Source organism: Panulirus ornatus, chromosome 55, assembly GCF_036320965.1.
Source record: "Panulirus ornatus isolate Po-2019 chromosome 55, ASM3632096v1, whole genome shotgun sequence".
NCBI lineage: Eukaryota > Metazoa > Arthropoda > Malacostraca > Decapoda > Palinuridae > Panulirus > Panulirus ornatus.
In genome coordinates, this window is record NC_092278.1 from 19499857 (window position 1) to 19524856 (window position 25000).

Genomic DNA, 25000 nt, shown 5'->3' on the forward strand with positions numbered 1-25000 from the left:
AGGGATACTTCTATACACTTCTATACTTAAAATAATCATGGAAAATATATAATAATGCTCCTGGTTACTGATACATCCCCAGGATATATGACGAAAAGGAGCATAAAATATTTTGAAATTCACTTCATTTAAAAGCTCAATTGAATGCCATAAAGATGAGTAAACATTATTTTAAATCCAGATTTGTATTCAGTATGAAAAATACTAATTATAATGAGGTTTTGAAGGAAATCCATTTTTCTGAGAAAGTTTTTGGCTCTAAAAACTTTTTCTTCCAAAATTGAAATATAAAATATTCAAACACTTCTATACTTGAAATAATCATGGAAAATATATCATAATGCTCTCGGTTACTGATACATCCCAAGGAATGATGAAAAGGAGCATAAATTATTTTGAAATTCAGTTCATTTAAGAGCTCAATTGAATGTCATAAAGATGACTAAACGCTATTTTAAAACCAGATTTGCATTCAGTATGAAAAATACTAATTATAATGAGGTTTTGAAGGAAATCCATTTTTCTGAGAAAAATGCCAAAAAATCAAGGTAATAGTTCAGGGTATTTTTTAGCTCCAAAAACTTTTTCTTTCAAAATTGAAAGATAAGATATTGAAACACTTCTATACATGAAATAATCATGGAAAATATATAATAATGCTCTTGGTTACTGATACATCCCCAGGAAATATGACGAAAAGGAGCATAAAATATTTTGAAATTCACTTCAATTAAGAGCTCAATTGAATGCCATAAAGATGACTAAACATCATTTTAAATCCAGATTTGTATTCAGTATGAAAAATACTAATTATAATGAGGTTTTGAAGGAAATCCATTTTCTGAGAAAAATGCCAAAAATTCAAGGTAACACTTCAGGGTATTTTTTGGCTCCAAAAACTTTTTCTTCTAAAATTGAAATATAAAATATTCAAACACTTCTATACTTGAAATAATCATGGAAAATATATCATAATGCTCCCGGTTACTTACACATTCCCAGGAAATATGACGAAAAGGAGCATAAAATATTTTGAAATTTACTTCATTTAAGAGCTCAATTGAATGTCATAAAGATGACTAAACGTTATTTCAAAACCAGATTTGCATTCAGTATGAAAAATACTAATTATAATGAGGTTTTGAAGGAAATCCATTTTTCTGAGAAAAATGCCAAAAAATCAAGGTAATAGTTCAGGGTATTTTTTAGCTCCAAAAACTTTTTCTTTCAAAATTGAAAGATAAGATATTGAAACACTTCTATACTTGAAATAATCATGGAAAATATATCATAATGCTCCCGGTTACTTACACATTCCCAGGAAATATGACGAAAAGGAGCATAAAATATTTTGAAATTTACTTCATTTAAGAGCTCAATTGAATGTCATAAAGATGACTAAACGTTATTTCAAAACCAGATTTGTATTCAGTATGAAAAATACTAATTATAATGAGGTTTTGAAGGAAATCCATTTTTCTGAGAAAGTTTTTGGCTCTAAAAACTTTTTCTTCCAAAATTGAAATATAAAATATTCAAACACTTCTATACTTGAAATAATCATGGAAAATATATCATAATGCTCTCGGTTACTGATACATCCCAAGGAATGATGAAAAGGAGCATAAATTATTTTGAAATTCAGTTCATTTAAGAGCTCAATTGAATGTCATAAAGATGACTAAACGCTATTTTAAAACCAGATTTGCATTCAGTATGAAAAATACTAATTATAATGAGGTTTTGAAGGAAATCCATTTTTCTGAGAAAAATGCCAAAAAATCAAGGTAATAGTTCAGGGTATTTTTTAGCTCCAAAAACTTTTTCTTTCAAAATTGAAAGATAAGATATTGAAACACTTCTATACATGAAATAATCATGGAAAATATATAATAATGCTCTTGGTTACTGATACATCCCCAGGAAATATGACGAAAAGGAGCATAAAATATTTTGAAATTCACTTCAATTAAGAGCTCAATTGAATGCCATAAAGATGACTAAACATCATTTTAAATCCAGATTTGTATTCAGTATGAAAAATACTAATTATAATGAGGTTTTGAAGGAAATCCATTTTCTGAGAAAAATGCCAAAAATTCAAGGTAACACTTCAGGGTATTTTTTGGCTCCAAAAACTTTTTCTTCTAAAATTGAAATATAAAATATTCAAACACTTCTATACTTGAAATAATCATGGAAAATATATCATAATGCTCCCGGTTACTTACACATTCCCAGGAAATATGACGAAAAGGAGCATAAAATATTTTGAAATTTACTTCATTTAAGAGCTCAATTGAATGTCATAAAGATGACTAAACGTTATTTCAAAACCAGATTTGCATTCAGTATGAAAAATACTAATTATAATGAGGTTTTGAAGGAAATCCATTTTTCTGAGAAAAATGCCAAAAAATCAAGGTAATAGTTCAGGGTATTTTTTAGCTCCAAAAACTTTTTCTTTCAAAATTGAAAGATAAGATATTGAAACACTTCTATACATGAAATAATCATGGAAAATATATAATAATGCTCTTGGTTACTGATACATCCCCAGGAAATATGACGAAAAGGAGCATAAAATATTTTGAAATTCACTTCAATTAAGAGCTCAATTGAATGCCATAAAGATGACTAAACATCATTTTAAATCCAGATTTGTATTCAGTATGAAAAATACTAATTATAATGAGGTTTTGAAGGAAATCCATTTTCTGAGAAAAATGCCAAAAATTCAAGGTAATAGTTCAGGGTATTTTTTGGCTCCAAAAACTTTTTCTTTCAAAATTGAAATATAAAATATTCAAACACTTCTATACTTGAAATAATCATGGAAAATATATCATAATGCTCCTGGTTACTGATACATCCCAGGAAATATGACGAAAAGGAGCATAAATTATTTTGAAATTCAGTTCATTTAAGAGCTCAATTGAATGTCATAAAGATGACTAAACGCTATTTTAAAACCAGATTTGCATTCAGTATGAAAAATACTAATTATAATGAGGTTTTGAAGGAAATCCATTTTTCTGAGAAAAATGCCAAAAAATCAAGGTAATAGTTCAGGGTATTTTTTAGCTCCAAAAACTTTTTCTTTCAAAATTGAAAGATAAGATATTGAAACACTTCTATACATGAAATAATCATGGAAAATATATAATAATGCTCTTGGTTACTGATACATCCCCAGGAAATATGACGAAAAGGAGCATAAAATATTTTGAAATTCACTTCAATTAAGAGCTCAATTGAATGCCATAAAGATGACTAAACATCATTTTAAATCCAGATTTGTATTCAGTATGAAAAATACTAATTATAATGAGGTTTTGAAGGAAATCCATTTTCTGAGAAAAATGCCAAAAATTCAAGGTAACACTTCAGGGTATTTTTTGGCTCCAAAAACTTTTTCTTCTAAAATTGAAATATAAAATATTCAAACACTTCTATACTTGAAATAATCATGGAAAATATATCATAATGCTCCCGGTTACTTACACATTCCCAGGAAATATGACGAAAAGGAGCATAAAATATTTTGAAATTTACTTCATTTAAGAGCTCAATTGAATGTCATAAAGATGACTAAACGTTATTTCAAAACCAGATTTGCATTCAGTATGAAAAATACTAATTATAATGAGGTTTTGAAGGAAATCCATTTTTCTGAGAAAAATGCCAAAAAATCAAGGTAATAGTTCAGGGTATTTTTTAGCTCCAAAAACTTTTTCTTTCAAAATTGAAAGATAAGATATTGAAACACTTCTATACATGAAATAATCATGGAAAATATATAATAATGCTCTTGGTTACTGATACATCCTCAGGAAATATGACGAAAAGGAGCATAAAATATTTTGAAATTCACTTCAATTAAGAGCTCAATTGAATGCCATAAAGATGACTAAACATCATTTTAAATCCAGATTTGTATTCAGTATGAAAAATACTAATTATAATGAGGTTTTGAAGGAAATCCATTTTCTGAGAAAAATGCCAAAAATTCAAGGTAACACTTCAGGGTATTTTTTGGCTCCAAAAACTTTTTCTTCTAAAATTGAAATATAAAATATTCAAACACTTCTATACTTGAAATAATCATGGAAAATATATCATAATGCTCCCGGTTACTTACACATTCCCAGGAAATATGACGAAAAGGAGCATAAAATATTTTGAAATTTACTTCATTTAAGAGCTCAATTGAATGTCATAAAGATGACTAAACGTTATTTCAAAACCAGATTTGTATTCAGTATGAAAAATACTAATTATAATGAGGTTTTGAAGGAAATCCATTTTTCTGAGAAAGTTTTTGGCTCTAAAAACTTTTTCTTCCAAAATTGAAATATAAAATATTCAAACACTTCTATACTTGAAATAATCATGGAAAATATATCATAATGCTCTCGGTTACTGATACATCCCAAGGAATGATGAAAAGGAGCATAAATTATTTTGAAATTCAGTTCATTTAAGAGCTCAATTGAATGTCATAAAGATGACTAAACGCTATTTTAAAACCAGATTTGCATTCAGTATGAAAAATACTAATTATAATGAGGTTTTGAAGGAAATCCATTTTTCTGAGAAAAATGCCAAAAAATCAAGGTAATAGTTCAGGGTATTTTTTAGCTCCAAAAACTTTTTCTTTCAAAATTGAAAGATAAGATATTGAAACACTTCTATACATGAAATAATCATGGAAAATATATAATAATGCTCTTGGTTACTGATACATCCCCAGGAAATATGACGAAAAGGAGCATAAAATATTTTGAAATTCACTTCAATTAAGAGCTCAATTGAATGCCATAAAGATGACTAAACATCATTTTAAATCCAGATTTGTATTCAGTATGAAAAATACTAATTATAATGAGGTTTTGAAGGAAATCCATTTTCTGAGAAAAATGCCAAAAATTCAAGGTAACACTTCAGGGTATTTTTTGGCTCCAAAAACTTTTTCTTCTAAAATTGAAATATAAAATATTCAAACACTTCTATACTTGAAATAATCATGGAAAATATATCATAATGCTCCCGGTTACTTACACATTCCCAGGAAATATGACGAAAAGGAGCATAAAATATTTTGAAATTTACTTCATTTAAGAGCTCAATTGAATGTCATAAAGATGACTAAACGTTATTTCAAAACCAGATTTGTATTCAGTATGAAAAATACTAATTATAATGAGGTTTTGAAGGAAATCCATTTTTCTGAGAAAAATGCCAAAAATTCAAGGTAATAGTTCAGGGTATTTTTTAGCTCCAAAAACTTTTTCTTTCAAAATTGAAAGATAAGATATTGAAACACTTCTATACTTGAAATAATCATGGAAAATATATCATAATGCTCTCGGTTACTGATACATCCCAGGAAATATGACGAAAAGGAGCATAAATTATTTTGAAATTCACTTCATTTAAGAGCTCAATTGAATGTCATAAAGATGACTAAACGTTATTTAAAACCAGATTTGCATTCAGTATGAAAAATACTAATTATAATGAGGTTTTGAAGGAAATCCATTTTTCTGAGAAAAATGCCAAAAAATCAAGGTAATAGTTCAGGGTATTTTTTAGCTCCAAAAACTTTTTCTTTCAAAATTGAAAGATAAGATATTGAAACACTTCTATACATGAAATAATCATGGAAAATATATAATAATGCTCTTGGTTACTGATACATCCCAGGAAATATGACGAAAAGGAGCATAAAATATTTTGAAATTCACTTCAATTAAGAGCTCAATTGAATGCCATAAAGATGACTAAACATCATTTTAAATCCAGATTTGTATTCAGTATGAAAAATACTAATTATAATGAGGTTTTGAAGGAAATCCATTTTCTGAGAAAAATGCCAAAAATTCAAGGTAACACTTCAGGGTATTTTTTGGCTCCAAAAACTTTTTCTTCTAAAATTGAAATATAAAATATTCAAACACTTCTATACTTGAAATAATCATGGAAAATATATCATAATGCTCCGGTTACTTACACATTCCCAGGAAATATGACGAAAAGGAGCATAAAATATTTTGAAATTTACTTCATTTAAGAGCTCAATTGAATGTCATAAAGATGACTAAACGTTATTTCAAAACCAGATTTGTATTCAGTATGAAAAATACTAATTATAATGAGGTTTTGAAGGAAATCCATTTTTCTGAGAAAAATGCCAAAAATTCAAGGTAATAGTTCAGGGTATTTTTAGCTCCAAAAACTTTTTCTTTCAAAATTGAAAGATAAGATATTCAAACACTTCTATACTTGAAATAATCATGGAAAATATATCATAATGCTCTCGGTTACTGATACATCCCAGGAAATATGACGAAAAGGAGCATAAAATATTTTGAAATTTACTTCATTTAAGAGCTCAATTGAATGTCATAAAGATGACTAAACGCTATTTTAAAACCAGATTTGCATTCAGTATGAAAAATACTAATTATAATGAGGTTTTGAAGGAAATCCATTTTTCTGAGAAAAATGCCAAAAAATCAAGGTAATAGTTCAGGGTATTTTTTAGCTCCAAAAACTTTTTCTTTCAAAATTGAAAGATAAGATATTGAAACACTTCTATACATGAAATAATCATGGAAAATATATAATAATGCTCTTGGTTACTGATACATCCCCAGGAAATATGACGAAAAGGAGCATAAAATATTTTGAAATTCACTTCAATTAAGAGCTCAATTGAATGCCATAAAGATGACTAAACATCATTTTAAATCCAGATTTGTATTCAGTATGAAAAATACTAATTATAATGAGGTTTTGAAGGAAATCCATTTTCTGAGAAAAATGCCAAAAATTCAAGGTAACACTTCAGGGTATTTTTTGGCTCCAAAAACTTTTTCTTCTAAAATTGAAATATAAAATATTCAAACACTTCTATACTTGAAATAATCATGGAAAATATATCATAATGCTCCCGGTTACTTACACATTCCCAGGAAATATGACGAAAAGGAGCATAAAATATTTTGAAATTTACTTCATTTAAGAGCTCAATTGAATGTCATAAAGATGACTAAACGTTATTTCAAAACCAGATTTGCATTCAGTATGAAAAATACTAATTATAATGAGGTTTTGAAGGAAATCCATTTTTCTGAGAAAAATGCCAAAAAATCAAGGTAATAGTTCAGGGTATTTTTTAGCTCCAAAAACTTTTTCTTTCAAAATTGAAAGATAAGATATTGAAACACTTCTATACATGAAATAATCATGGAAAATATATAATAATGCTCTTGGTTACTGATACATCCTCAGGAAATATGACGAAAAGGAGCATAAAATATTTTGAAATTCACTTCAATTAAGAGCTCAATTGAATGCCATAAAGATGACTAAACATCATTTTAAATCCAGATTTGTATTCAGTATGAAAAATACTAATTATAATGAGGTTTTGAAGGAAATCCATTTTCTGAGAAAAATGCCAAAAATTCAAGGTAACACTTCAGGGTATTTTTTGGCTCCAAAAACTTTTTCTTCTAAAATTGAAATATAAAATATTGAAACACTTCTATACATGAAATAATCATGGAAAATATATAATAATGCTCTTGGTTACTGATACATCCCCAGGAAATATGACGAAAAGGAGCATAAAATATTTTGAAATTCACTTCAATTAAGAGCTCAATTGAATGCCATAAAGATGACTAAACATCATTTTAAATCCAGATTTGTATTCAGTATGAAAAATACTAATTATAATGAGGTTTTGAAGGAAATCCATTTTCTGAGAAAAATGCCAAAAATTCAAGGTAATAGTTCAGGGTATTTTTTGGCTCCAAAAACTTTTTCTTCTAAAATTGAAATATAAAATATTCAAACACTTCTATACTTGAAATAATCATGGAAAATATATCATAATGCTCCCGGTTACTTACACATTCCCAGGAAATATGACGAAAAGGAGCATAAAATATTTTGAAATTTACTTCATTTAAGAGCTCAATTGAATGTCATAAAGATGACTAAACGTTATTTCAAAACCAGATTTGCATTCAGTATGAAAAATACTAATTATAATGAGGTTTTGAAGGAAATCCATTTTTCTGAGAAAAATGCCAAAAAATCAAGGTAATAGTTCAGGGTATTTTTTAGCTCCAAAAACTTTTTCTTTCAAAATTGAAAGATAAGATATTGAAACACTTCTATACATGAAATAATCATGGAAAATATATAATAATGCTCTTGGTTACTGATACATCCCCAGGAAATATGACGAAAAGGAGCATAAAATATTTTGAAATTCACTTCAATTAAGAGCTCAATTGAATGCCATAAAGATGACTAAACATCATTTTAAATCCAGATTTGTATTCAGTATGAAAAATACTAATTATAATGAGGTTTTGAAGGAAATCCATTTTCTGAGAAAAATGCCAAAAATTCAAGGTAACACTTCAGGGTATTTTTTGGCTCCAAAAACTTTTTCTTCTAAAATTGAAATATAAAATATTCAAACACTTCTATACTTGAAATAATCATGGAAAATATATCATAATGCTCTCGGTTACTGATACATCCCAAGGAATGATGAAAAGGAGCATAAATTATTTTGAAATTCAGTTCATTTAAGAGCTCAATTGAATGTCATAAAGATGACTAAACGCTATTTTAAAACCAGATTTGCATTCAGTATGAAAAATACTAATTATAATGAGGTTTTGAAGGAAATCCATTTTTCTGAGAAAAATGCCAAAAAATCAAGGTAATAGTTCAGGGTATTTTTTAGCTCCAAAAACTTTTTCTTTCAAAATTGAAAGATAAGATATTGAAACACTTCTATACATGAAATAATCATGGAAAATATATAATAATGCTCTTGGTTACTGATACATCCCCAGGAAATATGACGAAAAGGAGCATAAAATATTTTGAAATTCACTTCAATTAAGAGCTCAATTGAATGCCATAAAGATGACTAAACATCATTTTAAATCCAGATTTGTATTCAGTATGAAAAATACTAATTATAATGAGGTTTTGAAGGAAATCCATTTTCTGAGAAAAATGCCAAAAATTCAAGGTAACACTTCAGGGTATTTTTTGGCTCCAAAAACTTTTTCTTCTAAAATTGAAATATAAAATATTCAAACACTTCTATACTTGAAATAATCATGGAAAATATATCATAATGCTCCCGGTTACTTACACATTCCCAGGAAATATGACGAAAAGGAGCATAAAATATTTTGAAATTTACTTCATTTAAGAGCTCAATTGAATGTCATAAAGATGACTAAACGTTATTTCAAAACCAGATTTGTATTCAGTATGAAAAATACTAATTATAATGAGGTTTTGAAGGAAATCCATTTTTCTGAGAAAGTTTTTGGCTCTAAAAACTTTTTCTTCCAAAATTGAAATATAAAATATTCAAACACTTCTATACTTGAAATAATCATGGAAAATATATCATAATGCTCTCGGTTACTGATACATCCCAAGGAATGATGAAAAGGAGCATAAATTATTTTGAAATTCAGTTCATTTAAGAGCTCAATTGAATGTCATAAAGATGACTAAACGCTATTTTAAAACCAGATTTGCATTCAGTATGAAAAATACTAATTATAATGAGGTTTTGAAGGAAATCCATTTTTCTGAGAAAAATGCCAAAAAATCAAGGTAATAGTTCAGGGTATTTTTTAGCTCCAAAAACTTTTTCTTTCAAAATTGAAAGATAAGATATTGAAACACTTCTATACATGAAATAATCATGGAAAATATATAATAATGCTCTTGGTTACTGATACATCCCAGGAAATATGACGAAAAGGAGCATAAAATATTTTGAAATTCACTTCAATTAAGAGCTCAATTGAATGCCATAAAGATGACTAAACATCATTTTAAATCCAGATTTGTATTCAGTATGAAAAATACTAATTATAATGAGGTTTTGAAGGAAATCCATTTTCTGAGAAAAATGCCAAAAATTCAAGGTAACACTTCAGGGTATTTTTTGGCTCCAAAAACTTTTTCTTCTAAAATTGAAATATAAAATATTCAAACACTTCTATACTTGAAATAATCATGGAAAATATATCATAATGCTCCCGGTTACTTACACATTCCCAGGAAATATGACGAAAAGGAGCATAAAATATTTTGAAATTTACTTCATTTAAGAGCTCAATTGAATGTCATAAAGATGACTAAACGTTATTTCAAAACCAGATTTGTATTCAGTATGAAAAATACTAATTATAATGAGGTTTTGAAGGAAATCCATTTTTCTGAGAAAAATGCCAAAAAATCAAGGTAATAGTTCAGGGTATTTTTTAGCTCCAAAAACTTTTTCTTTCAAAATTGAAAGATAAGATATTGAAACACTTCTATACATGAAATAATCATGGAAAATATATAATAATGCTCTTGGTTACTGATACATCCCCAGGAAATATGACGAAAAGGAGCATAAAATATTTTGAAATTCACTTCAATTAAGAGCTCAATTGAATGCCATAAAGATGACTAAACATCATTTTAAATCCAGATTTGTATTCAGTATGAAAAATACTAATTATAATGAGGTTTTGAAGGAAATCCATTTTCTGAGAAAAATGCCAAAAATTCAAGGTAATAGTTCAGGGTATTTTTTGGCTCCAAAAACTTTTTCTTCTAAAATTGAAATATAAAATATTCAAACACTTCTATACTTGAAATAATCATGGAAAATATATCATAATGCTCCCGGTTACTTACACATTCCCAGGAAATATGACGAAAAGGAGCATAAAATATTTTGAAATTTACTTCATTTAAGAGCTCAATTGAATGTCATAAAGATGACTAAACGTTATTTCAAATCCAGATTTGTATTCAGTATGAAAAATACTAATTATAATGAGGTTTTGAAGGAAATCCATTTTCTGAGAAAAATGCCAAAAATTCAAGGTAACACTTCAGGGTATTTTTTGGCTCCAAAAACTTTTTCTTCTAAAATTGAAATATAAAATATTCAAACACTTCTATACTTGAAATAATCATGGAAAATATATCATAATGCTCCCGGTTACTTACACATTCCCAGGAAATATGACGAAAAGGAGCATAAAATATTTTGAAATTTACTTCATTTAAGAGCTCAATTGAATGTCATAAAGATGACTAAACGTTATTTCAAAACCAGATTTGCATTCAGTATGAAAAATACTAATTATAATGAGGTTTTGAAGGAAATCCATTTTTCTGAGAAAAATGCCAAAAAATCAAGGTAATAGTTCAGGGTATTTTTTAGCTCCAAAAACTTTTTCTTTCAAAATTGAAAGATAAGATATTGAAACACTTCTATACATGAAATAATCATGGAAAATATATAATAATGCTCTTGGTTACTGATACATCCTCAGGAAATATGACGAAAAGGAGCATAAAATATTTTGAAATTCACTTCAATTAAGAGCTCAATTGAATGCCATAAAGATGACTAAACATCATTTTAAATCCAGATTTGTATTCAGTATGAAAAATACTAATTATAATGAGGTTTTGAAGGAAATCCATTTTCTGAGAAAAATGCCAAAAATTCAAGGTAACACTTCAGGGTATTTTTTGGCTCCAAAAACTTTTTCTTCTAAAATTGAAATATAAAATATTCAAACACTTCTATACTTGAAATAATCATGGAAAATATATCATAATGCTCCCGGTTACTTACACATTCCCAGGAAATATGACGAAAAGGAGCATAAAATATTTTGAAATTTACTTCATTTAAGAGCTCAATTGAATGTCATAAAGATGACTAAACGTTATTTCAAAACCAGATTTGTATTCAGTATGAAAAATACTAATTATAATGAGGTTTTGAAGGAAATCCATTTTTCTGAGAAAGTTTTTGGCTCTAAAAACTTTTTCTTCCAAAATTGAAATATAAAATATTCAAACACTTCTATACTTGAAATAATCATGGAAAATATATCATAATGCTCTCGGTTACTGATACATCCCAAGGAATGATGAAAAGGAGCATAAATTATTTTGAAATTCAGTTCATTTAAGAGCTCAATTGAATGTCATAAAGATGACTAAACGCTATTTTAAAACCAGATTTGCATTCAGTATGAAAAATACTAATTATAATGAGGTTTTGAAGGAAATCCATTTTTCTGAGAAAAATGCCAAAAAATCAAGGTAATAGTTCAGGGTATTTTTTAGCTCCAAAAACTTTTTCTTTCAAAATTGAAAGATAAGATATTGAAACACTTCTATACATGAAATAATCATGGAAAATATATAATAATGCTCTTGGTTACTGATACATCCCCAGGAAATATGACGAAAAGGAGCATAAAATATTTTGAAATTCACTTCAATTAAGAGCTCAATTGAATGCCATAAAGATGACTAAACATCATTTTAAATCCAGATTTGTATTCAGTATGAAAAATACTAATTATAATGAGGTTTTGAAGGAAATCCATTTTCTGAGAAAAATGCCAAAAATTCAAGGTAACACTTCAGGGTATTTTTTGGCTCCAAAAACTTTTTCTTCTAAAATTGAAATATAAAATATTCAAACACTTCTATACTTGAAATAATCATGGAAAATATATCATAATGCTCCCGGTTACTTACACATTCCCAGGAAATATGACGAAAAGGAGCATAAAATATTTTGAAATTTACTTCATTTAAGAGCTCAATTGAATGTCATAAAGATGACTAAACGTTATTTCAAAACCAGATTTGCATTCAGTATGAAAAATACTAATTATAATGAGGTTTTGAAGGAAATCCATTTTTCTGAGAAAAATGCCAAAAAATCAAGGTAATAGTTCAGGGTATTTTTTAGCTCCAAAAACTTTTTCTTTCAAAATTGAAAGATAAGATATTGAAACACTTCTATACATGAAATAATCATGGAAAATATATCATAATGCTCTCGGTTACTTATACATCCCAAGGAATGATGAAAAGGAGCATAAATTATTTTGAAATTCAGTTCATTTAAGAGCTCAATTGAATGTCATAAAGATGACTAAACGCTATTTTAAAACCAGATTTGCATTCAGTATGAAAAATACTAATTATAATGAGGTTTTGAAGGAAATCCATTTTTCTGAGAAAAATGCCAAAAAATCAAGGTAATAGTTCAGGGTATTTTTTAGCTCCAAAAACTTCTTCTTTCAAAATTGAAAGATAAGATATTGAAACACTTCTATACATGAAATAATCATGGAAAATATATAATAATGCTCTTGGTTACTGATACATCCTCAGGAAATATGACGAAAAGGAGCATAAAATATTTTGAAATTCACTTCAATTAAGAGCTCAATTGAATGCCATAAAGATGACTAAACATCATTTTAAATCCAGATTTGTATTCAGTATGAAAAATACTAATTATAATGAGGTTTTGAAGGAAATCCATTTTCTGAGAAAAATGCCAAAAATTCAAGGTAACACTTCAGGGTATTTTTTGGCTCCAAAAACTTTTTCTTCTAAAATTGAAATATAAAATATTCAAACACTTCTATACTTGAAATAATCATGGAAAATATATCATAATGCTCCCGGTTACTTACACATTCCCAGGAAATATGACGAAAAGGAGCATAAAATATTTTGAAATTTACTTCATTTAAGAGCTCAATTGAATGTCATAAAGATGACTAAACGTTATTTCAAAACCAGATTTGCATTCAGTATGAAAAATACTAATTATAATGAGGTTTTGAAGGAAATCCATTTTTCTGAGAAAAATGCCAAAAAATCAAGGTAATAGTTCAGGGTATTTTTTAGCTCCAAAAACTTTTTCTTTCAAAATTGAAAGATAAGATATTGAAACACTTCTATACATGAAATAATCATGGAAAATATATAATAATGCTCTTGGTTACTGATACATCCTCAGGAAATATGACGAAAAGGAGCATAAAATATTTTGAAATTCACTTCAATTAAGAGCTCAATTGAATGCCATAAAGATGACTAAACATCATTTTAAATCCAGATTTGTATTCAGTATGAAAAATACTAATTATAATGAGGTTTTGAAGGAAATCCATTTTCTGAGAAAAATGCCAAAAATTCAAGGTAACACTTCAGGGTATTTTTTGGCTCCAAAAACTTTTTCTTCTAAAATTGAAATATAAAATATTCAAACACTTCTATACTTGAAATAATCATGGAAAATATATCATAATGCTCCCGGTTACTTACACATTCCCAGGAAATATGACGAAAAGGAGCATAAAATATTTTGAAATTTACTTCATTTAAGAGCTCAATTGAATGTCATAAAGATGACTAAACGTTATTTCAAAACCAGATTTGTATTCAGTATGAAAAATACTAATTATAATGAGGTTTTGAAGGAAATCCATTTTTCTGAGAAAGTTTTTGGCTCTAAAAACTTTTTCTTCCAAAATTGAAATATAAAATATTCAAACACTTCTATACTTGAAATAATCATGGAAAATATATCATAATGCTCTCGGTTACTGATACATCCCAAGGAATGATGAAAAGGAGCATAAATTATTTTGAAATTCAGTTCATTTAAGAGCTCAATTGAATGTCATAAAGATGACTAAACGCTATTTTAAAACCAGATTTGCATTCAGTATGAAAAATACTAATTATAATGAGGTTTTGAAGGAAATCCATTTTTCTGAGAAAAATGCCAAAAAATCAAGGTAATAGTTCAGGGTATTTTTTAGCTCCAAAAACTTTTTCTTTCAAAATTGAAAGATAAGATATTGAAACACTTCTATACATGAAATAATCATGGAAAATATATAATAATGCTCTTGGTTACTGATACATCCCCAGGAAATATGACGAAAAGGAGCATAAAATATTTTGAAATTCACTTCAATTAAGAGCTCAATTGAATGCCATAAAGATGACTAAACATCATTTTAAATCCAGATTTGTATTCAGTATGAAAAATACTAATTATAATGAGGTTTTGAAGGAAATCCATTTTCTGAGAAAAATGCCAAAAATTCAGGGTATTTTTTGGCTCCAAAAACTTTTTCTTCTAAAATTGAAATATAAAATATTCAAACACTTCTATACTTGAAATAATCATGGAAAATATATCATAATGCTCCCGGTTACTTACACATTCCCAGGAAATATGACGAAAAGGAGCATAAAATATTTTGAAATTTACTTCATTTAAGAGCTCAATTGAATGTCATAAAGATGACTAAACGTTATTTCAAAACCAGATTTGCATTCAGTATGAAAAATACTAATTATAATGAGGTTTTGAAGGAAATCCATTTTTCTGAGAAAAATGCCAAAAAATCAAGGTAATAGTTCAGGGTATTTTTTAGCTCCAAAAACTTTTTCTTTCAAAATTGAAAGATAAGATATTGAAACACTTCTATATTTGAAATAATCATGGAAAATATATCATAATGCTCTCGGTTACTGATACATCCCAGGAAATATGACGAAAAGGAGCATAAAATATTTTGAAATTCACTTCATTTAAGAGCTCAATTGAATGTCATAAAGATGACTAAACGCTATTTTAAAACCAGATTTGTATTCAGTATGAAAAATACTAATTATAATGAGGTTTTGAAGGAAATCCATTTTTCTGAGAAAAATGCCAAAAATTCAAGGTAATAGTTCAGGGTATTTTTTAGCTCCAAAAACTTTTTCTTTCAAAACTGAAAGATGAGATATTGAAACACTTCTATACTTGAAATAATCATGGAAAATATATAATAATGCTCTCAATTAAAGATACATACTCAGTAAATACGATGCAAAGACAAGAATAAATATATATATATATATATATATATATATATATATATATATATATATATATATATATATATATATATATATATATATATATCCCTGGGGATAGGGGAGAAAGAATACTTCCCACGTATTCCCTGCGTGTCGTAGAAGGCGACTAAAAGGTGAGGGAGCGGGGGGCTGGAAATCCTCCCCTCTCACTTTTTTTTTTAATTTTCCAAAAGAGGGAACAGAGAAGGGGCCCAGGTGAGGATATTCCCTCAAGGGCCCAGTCCTCTGTTCTCAACGCTACCTCGCTAATGCGGGAAATGGCGAATAGTATGAAAGAAAAAGAAAAGATATATATATATATATATATATATATATATATATATATATATATATGAGGTGAGCACTTTTAGCTTGGCTTCGAGGTCTGTTGTGGGTGTGGGGGTAGGCTGTGGGGGGGTGAGGTCTGTGTTGGGGAGGTGGGGGTTAGGCTGTGTGTGGGGGGGGGGAGGTCTATGAATGGGGCATGATTGCCATGGACAGGCTTGAGTGGGCCATGAGTGGGGGGTTGGGGGGTTTAAATGGTTTGGGAGGAGGCCATATAGGGTTGTTTGATGGTCGTTTACCTGGTTATGCCGTGGTCTGTGTGTGTGTGTGTGTGTGTGTGTGTGTGTGTGTCTGTGTGTGTGTGTGTGTGTGTGTGTGTGTGTGTGTGTGTGTCTAATTTACATACGTGTGGAGTCATCTGGTCAACACTATTTCAATACGTCATCACGAATTTTCTCATCTCCAACCTATACCACTTCGTTATTCATCTAATGAAATTGGAATAAAACAAACGCCCCCCCACCTCCCTTATTTTTTACGTGACTTTAAATGTATGCGTTTAAAAAAAAAAGGGGAGAGAGAGAGAGAGAGAGAGTGAAAAATCGTCTCTGTGCGTATATCATGTGGAGCCCTTAGATGTGCTTATTATAAATGATATTTATGATGGTTATTGGGTGGGGGGAAAAGTGGAGGTGGAGGTGGAGGTGGGGGGAAAGTGGGGGAGGTGTGGAGGTAGAGGTGGGGTGGAGAAGAGGAGGAGGGGGTCGTGTGATATGAGCGCCATTACGCGCTTGATGTACAAATATGTACGTATCTATGTATGTCGTTTTTTCCTTTTTCCTTTTTTCTCTCTTTTCTTTTTTCTCTTGTTAAGTGTCGACAATGAATCCCATTTGCGTGGCAAACATGTTCATTTGTTGTCACTGGTGGGTGGGTGGGTGGGTTGTGGGTGGTGGGTTGTGGTGGAGGGTTGTGGTGGGGTTGGGGTGGGTTGAGGGGGGGGGAAGAGACTTTGTAGAAAATGGGATGACCCAAATGAGTTGTGTCGGGAGGTAACTGGTGCGTTACGTCATCAGTAGTTCCGTCCATTTTGAATCGCCCTTCTCACTGTCTCTCTCTCTCTCTCTCTCTCTCTCTCTCTCTCTCTCTCTCTCTCTCTCTCTCTCTCTCTCTCTCCAAGAGTATTGAATATTATTCCTTCCAGTCAAATCTTTCTTTCTTTCTATTTTGACAAAGTTCCACACACGAGTGTGTGTCACGTCAAGACTATCCAATACCATGTTACCGAAAACTTGTATAGAACTTCTATAGAACAAGAACAGAATCGAAGAACACGTTCGAATTCTTGTGTATGTGATGTTGGCCCAATAGATGTCAAGGTTGTGTGTGGGTTTCGATGGGAAGGATCCAGTCCATGAATCCCTCCCTCCGTCTATCCCTCGACCATTGGATTATACAGGAGGATCGGAGAAGGTTTGACACATAGGTTCAAGAAGAGATAAAGGATCGAATAGTACATACAAGAGGATCGGAGAAGGTTTGACACATGGGTTCAAGAAGAGATAAAGGATCGAATAGTACATACAAGAGGATCGGAGAAGGTTTGACACATGGGTTCAAGAAGAGATAAAGGATCGAATAGTCAGTATCAGTAACAATGGAGCAGCATCGAAATATATGATGAGATTTTAATGCAAGGAATTTCACAGTACGAGGTATCAGACACCATACTGAACCCTTCAACAAACCACCAGACACCATATTCGACCCCACAACCACATATTGACCCCAGATATTTCTCGTTTAAGGTCACATTCCCCAGCCTCTCCGGTACACTTCAGGTTATTAGAAAAAAAAAGGAGGGCAAGAACCAAGATAAGCTTGAAAGGGTCATGAGAGGAAGGGAAAAATAAAAAGGGCATGGCGCAACATTACCGGGAAAGACGTAAAATACCAGAAATTTTCCCCCACGACTCAGCGTTGAAAACCGGGCTCTGTGTGTGTGTGTGTGTGTGTGTGTGTGTGTGTGGAGGGGAAGAGGGGTTAGAAGACCTCCCAAACCATCGTTAGGTAAGGGAAGGTCCCAGGTAGACCCACCCTTAACTGTAGGGAAGGAGGAAGGAGGGCGTAGGTAGGTAGTTAGAAGACCTCCCGAACCATCGTAAGGTAAGGGAAGATCCCAGGCAGACCCCACCCTTAACTGTAGGGAAGGAGGAAGGAGGGCGTAGGTAGGTTAGGTAGGTAGTTAGAAGCAAAAGCCCTCCGCAAACCATCGTAAGGTAAGGGAAGGTCCCAGACAGACCCCACCCTGCCCTCCACGAACCATCGTAAGATACACGTCGTTATAATCATCTCTGGCTCAGTGCTGAGTGTGTGATTCGTGGTCTTCCCTGGATGAAGACATACCCACACCCTCAACCATCGTCCGACACACACACACACACACACACACACACACACACACACACACACTAAGCCTTTCAAAGATTCATATGTAAACTTCAACATCTCCCTAACAACCCAACCCTCTCTCCCAACCCGGCCCACATTTTAAAGTACCCCCAGCTTTCCCTTCCCCACCACCCCTCCTCCTCCTCCTCCTCTTCCTCCTCCTCCTCCTCCTCCTCCTCCTCCTCCTCCTCCTCCTCCTCCACCTCCTGCGCACCCTGGACCCCTTAGCCCCTAAAGTTTAAAAAGGCGCGGCCCAAGAATTCCGGGCAATTAGGGAGCGTATTTGTGAAGAATACGCCGAGGGGTTGAGGAGCTACGCTTGTTTACCGTCTTTCAAAGCAGCTGTAAACACGCGTAGATAACATGTGTCAACACTCGAGAGTGTAAACAGGTGTTTTGGCCAGTGTGTCAGCGAAGCAATTGGAATGGGGGGGTGGGGGGCCCCCACCCCACCTTTCTCCGTGTGTATCCAATGATGTGGTGTTGGTCTTGTGTACATGTGTGTGTGTGTGTGTGTGTGTGTGTGTGTAATTATGATGAGTCAATGAGGGTGTAAGGATACCTCGAGCACGACGGTACGACCCCTCGAGCACGACAGTACGACCCTTTGAGCACGACGGTACGGGTGACCCCTTTGAGCACGACGGTACGACCCCTTTGAGCACGGCGGTACGACCCTATAAGCACGACGGTACGACCCCTTTGAGCACGACGGTACGACCCCTTTGAGCACGACGGTACGACCCCATAAGCACGACGGTACGACCCCTTGGGTATTGAGGGCGTAAGGCCTTTGACCTGACTTTTACAGGTCAGGTCAGAGCCGCCCCCCCCTCCCCCAGGATCGTACCGTCGATGCTCAAGGGGTCGTACCGTCGTGCTCAGGGGGTCGTACCGTCGTGCTCAAGGGGTCGTACCGTCCGCTTTCCACTCCTCCCCCCTCGTGCCCCATGGGAGTTAAGCAGGTCTCCTCTGGCACATTTTCCTTCGTGTGTGTGTGTGTGTGTGTGTGTGTGTGTGTTTACCCGCAACACAGCCCAGGGCTTCGGCCAACACCCAGGTAGGAGCAGTGTGTTGCTTCCCCCCGGGTCACGCCGGACTAGAGTGTGTGTGTGTGTTGTGTGTGTGTGTGTGTGTGTGTGTGTGTGTGTGTGTGTGTGTGTGTGTGTGTCTGTATATTCTAATCTTGTTGGCTTTATTAGCCTTCGTCATTATATACTGATCTTGTGGTATTGTAAACTTATATTTGATGAAACTTGTATTAGAGAAGTTCAGAATTGATATATATATATATATATATATATATATATATATATATATATATATATATATATATATATATATATATATTATATATATATATATTATATATATATATATATATATATATATATATATATATATATATATATATATATATATTGATGTATTTTTTTGTATTATTATACTTGTGTTTTAAGGATATGTGTAGCTTATTGTATTGATGTATTTTTTTTTTTGGTATTGGAAAGTTCAGTGTTGATGTATGGTATTGTATATTTCTTCTGTTGTTTTAAGGGTTATACATAGCTTACTGTATTGATGAATTTTGTGTTGATGTATATATAAGTGTATGAGTGAAATGTGTGGGAGTGTCTATGGTGTAGTGTTGGACAGATGAATAATATATGATATTGTATAGTGTATGGTATACATCACATGACATTGTATTGTTCTTTTGTTATGGTCCCCTTTGGTGTTCTATAGCTAATAGAACACGTCTCGCGTTTTCTATACCTTACATAGAACACGTCCAACTGTCTTCTTTAGTAGCGTTAAGTTCACACAACTGGCCACATACATTTTTCCACTTATCATGTCTTTCCAAGGTGATCTTTACTTCTTTTCTTGCTCTTCTCCTCTCTCGCATTAATCACCTCGTCGTCTTCTTCTTCTTCTTCGTCCATTAAGGTAGGGAGGTCAAAAGGGGGACACGGTTGCCGGCGGACACCACACGCCAAAGAACAGGTCAAGGGCCGTTCGAGGTCGTGACCTCCCTGCTCCCGCTTGACCAGCCCTGCCGGTGGTTCTCGGGGGTCGTGTGTACGCTCACCACGTCGCCCCAAGACGCGTTCGACCAGACATCGGAATGAAGAGAACGACTTCTCCCCCGGTTACTCCCTGGGCGCCTCTCCTGGGTTCGAACCCCTGAGTGATTCTTTCCTTTCCCATTCCGTGAGAGCGAGGGATCGGGATGGGGAATGGGTGAGGGGTGTTTCCCCATCATCCCCGCTTTTCTCTTCTCATGAATAAAGGCCATTGTGTGTGTGTGTGTGTGTGTGTGTGTGTGTGTGTGTGTGTGTGTGTGTGTGTGTGTGTGCACGTAATTTTGCCGTTGTTTCGGGCGTTGCCAGCTGGATCTAGTGGTGTGGGAGATCGTGCATCCGTTTTCTTCACAACAGACGTTTCCATCTGTTCCCTCTTTGGTCTGTTGTCCAGCAGCGCCTGTGCTAACGAGATTAATGGTCTGTGCTGCTGTGGAGTATGTCTTTATCTGTGGAGTATGTCTTTATCTGTGGGGTATGTGCTGCTGTGGAGTATGTCCTTATCTGTGGGGTATGTGTTTATCTGTGGAGTATGTCCTTATCTGTGGAGTATGTCTTTATCTGTGGAGTATGTCTTTATCTGTGGAGTATGTCCTTATCTGTGGAGTATGTCCTTATCTGTGGAGTATGTCTTTATCTGTGGGGTATGTCTTTATCTGTGGAGTATGTCTTTATCTGTGGAGTATGTCCTTATCTGTGGAGTATGTCCTTATCTGTGGAGTATGTCTTTATCTGTGGAGTATGTCCTTATCTGTGGAGTATGTCCTTATCTGTGGAGTATGTCTTTATCTGTGGAGTATGTCTTTATCTGTGGAGTATGTCTTTATCTGTGGAGTATGTCTTTATCAGTGGAGTATGTCTTTATCAGTGGAGTATGTCTTTATCTGTGGAGTATGTCTTTATCTGTGGAGTATGTCTTCATCTGTGGAGTATGTCTTTATCTGTGGAGTATGTCTTTATCTGTGGAGTATGTCTTCATCTGTGGAGTATGTCTTTATCTGTGGAGTATGTCTTTATCTGTGGAGTATGTCTTTATCTGTGGAGTATGTCCTTATCTGTGGAGTATGTCTTTATCTGTGGAGTATGTCTTTATCTGTGGAGTATGTCTTTATCTGTGGAGTATGTCTTTATCTGTGGAGTATGTCCTTATCTGTGGAGTATGTCCTTATCTGTGGAGTATGTCTTTATCTGTGGAGTATGTCTTTATCTGTGGAGTATGTCCTTATCTGTGGGGTATGTGCTGCTGTGGAGTATGTCTTTATCTGTGGAGTATGTCCTTATCTGTGGAGTATGTCTTTATCTGTGGAGTATGTCTTTATCTGTGGAGTATGTCTTTATCTGTGGAGTATGTCTTTATCTGTGGAGTATGTCTTTATCTGTGGAGTATGTCCTTATCTGTGGAGTATGTCCTTAGCTGTGGAGTATGTCCTTATCTGTGGGGTATGTCTTTATCTGTGGAGTACGTCTTTATCTGTGGAGTATGTCTTTATCTCCCATATCACTCCCATCTCTCGCCCACACTTGTGTTGTCTCATCCCCCACAACATCTCTTGACACCTTCGTCTCAAACTCCCTGGGATCGCAGGGGTTCGAACCCTCCCCTTAGTTTGAAGCAAACTCACACCCATCTCTCCTCTCCCACCTCTCGTATGTCTCATTCAGCCAGACTGAACATACTCATTTACCCATCTTGAAAGAGATTCTTATCCTTCGTGAGTACTGTGTGACCGCTAATTAATCACCCCTCACTCTCCTGGAAACAGACCGACTCGTTCGCGATTGTGGTTCGACCCGATAACGAAGCCCTCTCGAAGCACACGACCCCATCCGAGGTTTCAGAAGGTTCCGACACGTGTGTGTGTGTGTGTGTGTGTGTGTGTGTGTGCGTGCGTGTGTGTGCGTGTGTGTGTGTGTGTGTGTGTGTGTGTGTGTGTGTGTGTGTGTGTGTGTGTGTGTGTGTGTGTGTGTGTGTATGTTCGTTTAAATGGTTTGAGAAGACATGGCGTTACGAACTAGATGTCCTTTTCCTTTTGAAACATTTATAACACTATCCAGACTCTCCTTTGTAGTCACGTTGGTATATTGTTCATGGCTATATTATCTGATGATATAAGGGGATAAAAATATTATATGAATATTGGTGATTATAATTCCCAGGTATATAGAATTACCCGATCATATATTTTCCAGCCCATTTTTAAAGTACCACACAACTGCAGAACAATGTATATATATATATATATATAGATAGATATAGATATAGATATAGATAGATAGATAGATAGATAGATAAATAGATAGTTCTTGTGGGAAGAAGAACAGACATAACATAACATAAACAAACACAGGAGGAGGAGAGGGAGACATGCCTCTCTCTCACACACACAACCCCTCCTCCCTCCATTTTCTTTCCTCAAGTGTCCTGGCCCAGTTGTGAGAGGTCACAGGGCAAGGTCGTCGCGCTGGGTCTTCAGCACGCGTCCTGTGACCCTTAACAGCCTCTCGTGGTCGGGTAATTACCTCTCCCCCTCCCATTACCTCGTTACCCTCCAAGTCTTTGATATCCATCCTCTTGCTTCAAGGCTTACCTTCAGAGGAGATATATATATATATATATATATATATATATATATATATATATATATATATATATATATATATATATATATATATATATTTTCTTTTCTTTCAAACTATTCGCCATTTCCCGCGTTAGTGAGGTAGCGTTAAGAACAGAGAACTGGGCCTTTGAGGGAATATCCTCATCTGGCCCCCTTCTCTGTTCCTTCTTTTGGAAAAAAAAAAAAAAAAAAAAAAAAATAATGAGAGGGGAGGATTTCCAGCCCCCCGCTCCCTCCCCTTTTAGTCGCCTTCTACGACATGCAGGGAATACGTGGGAAGTATTCTTTCTCCCCTATCCCCAGGGATATTATATTATATATATATATATATATATATATATATATATATATATATATATATATATATATATATAATATATATATATATATATATATATATATATATATATATATATATATATATCAATGGGGTTAGCATTGTAATGCCCCATTGTTCAGACCTGTTCTTTACCTGCGACATTATTGTTCACAGTGTCATTGTCCAACTGCTCCATTGTCCCATTCTAAACCCTCTTGCGTTTGTTTTTGTTTATGATATTTTTTTGTTTGTCTGGGGGGGGGGAGGAGGGGGGAGGGGGGAGCCGGGTGTGCAGGCTGTTGGCTGGTTTTTGAATGCTGTCTTGTTCTTCCTCTTTTATTGTAATATATATATATATATATATATATATATATATATATATATATATATATATATATATATATAAATATATATATATATATATATATATATATATATATATATATATATATATATATATATATATATATATATATATATATTGGAAAGGATCACAATTTTGCGCGTGATCAAGTATATTCCTATGAGTCCACGGGGAAAATGAAACACGGAAAGTTCCCAAGTGCACTTTCGTGTCATAATCACATCATCAGGGGAGACACAAGAGAGATATATAACAGTCAGTTAATATACATCGAAGAGACGAAGCTAGGACGCCATTTGGTAAACATGTTTACCAAATGGCGTCCTAGCTTCTGTGGACCCCGGTTTTCCGAGGGAGGAGGAAGGGAGCTGACAGCCACTGAGGTGCTGGGTTCTCCCGGGTCGTCCAGCCGTGGGTGACCAACGCTCCGGTCCGCTGGAGGGTAAGTGTAGCGCCCCCCTCCCTTGGTCAGTGGCTACCGGCCACCTACTACTACTACTACTACTACTACTACTACTACTACTACTGCTACTTATACTAGTACTACTTCTGCTACTACTACTATTACTATTACTGCTGCTGCTACCTGCATCAGAGAGAGAGAGAGAGAGAGAGAGAGAGAGAGAGAGAGAGAGAGAGAGAGAGAGAGAGAGAGAGAGAATAATACCCTTTTATAAACCCACCCATCCTTTTTCAACTTCCCATTACACCCACCAACCCACCAACCCCACCACCTCACCACCTCACCTCACCTCACCCCACCTCACCACCTCACCTCACACCACCTCACCACCTCACCTCACCCCACCTCACCACCTCACGTTCATATCGTGGTAGATGAACAGCGAGTTCGCCACACGCTTATGTAAAACAAAAAGAAAGGCACACCCGATAGACAACCTTTTAAATAAACCTACGGACGATAGATAGGGGGGAAAAAAGATATTATAGAGGAAGGTAAATTTCATTCATTCAACACCCCTCTACATCATTTTCCATAATGATAGCTGACCTTTAGTGATGATTTGCGACAGAGAGAAATGGAAAAAAAAAAAGGAGATGAATAATT

The 25000-nt window shown here is 33.4% G+C and overlaps 1 protein-coding gene across 2 annotated transcripts in view; it reads left to right on the forward strand.

The window, feature by feature from the left end:
- The window catches only part of LOC139765501 (acetylcholine receptor subunit alpha-like), a 502232-nt gene that overhangs the window by 34683 nt on the left and 442549 nt on the right, over positions 1–25000 (forward strand). The gene's annotated exons all lie outside the window — the stretch shown is intronic.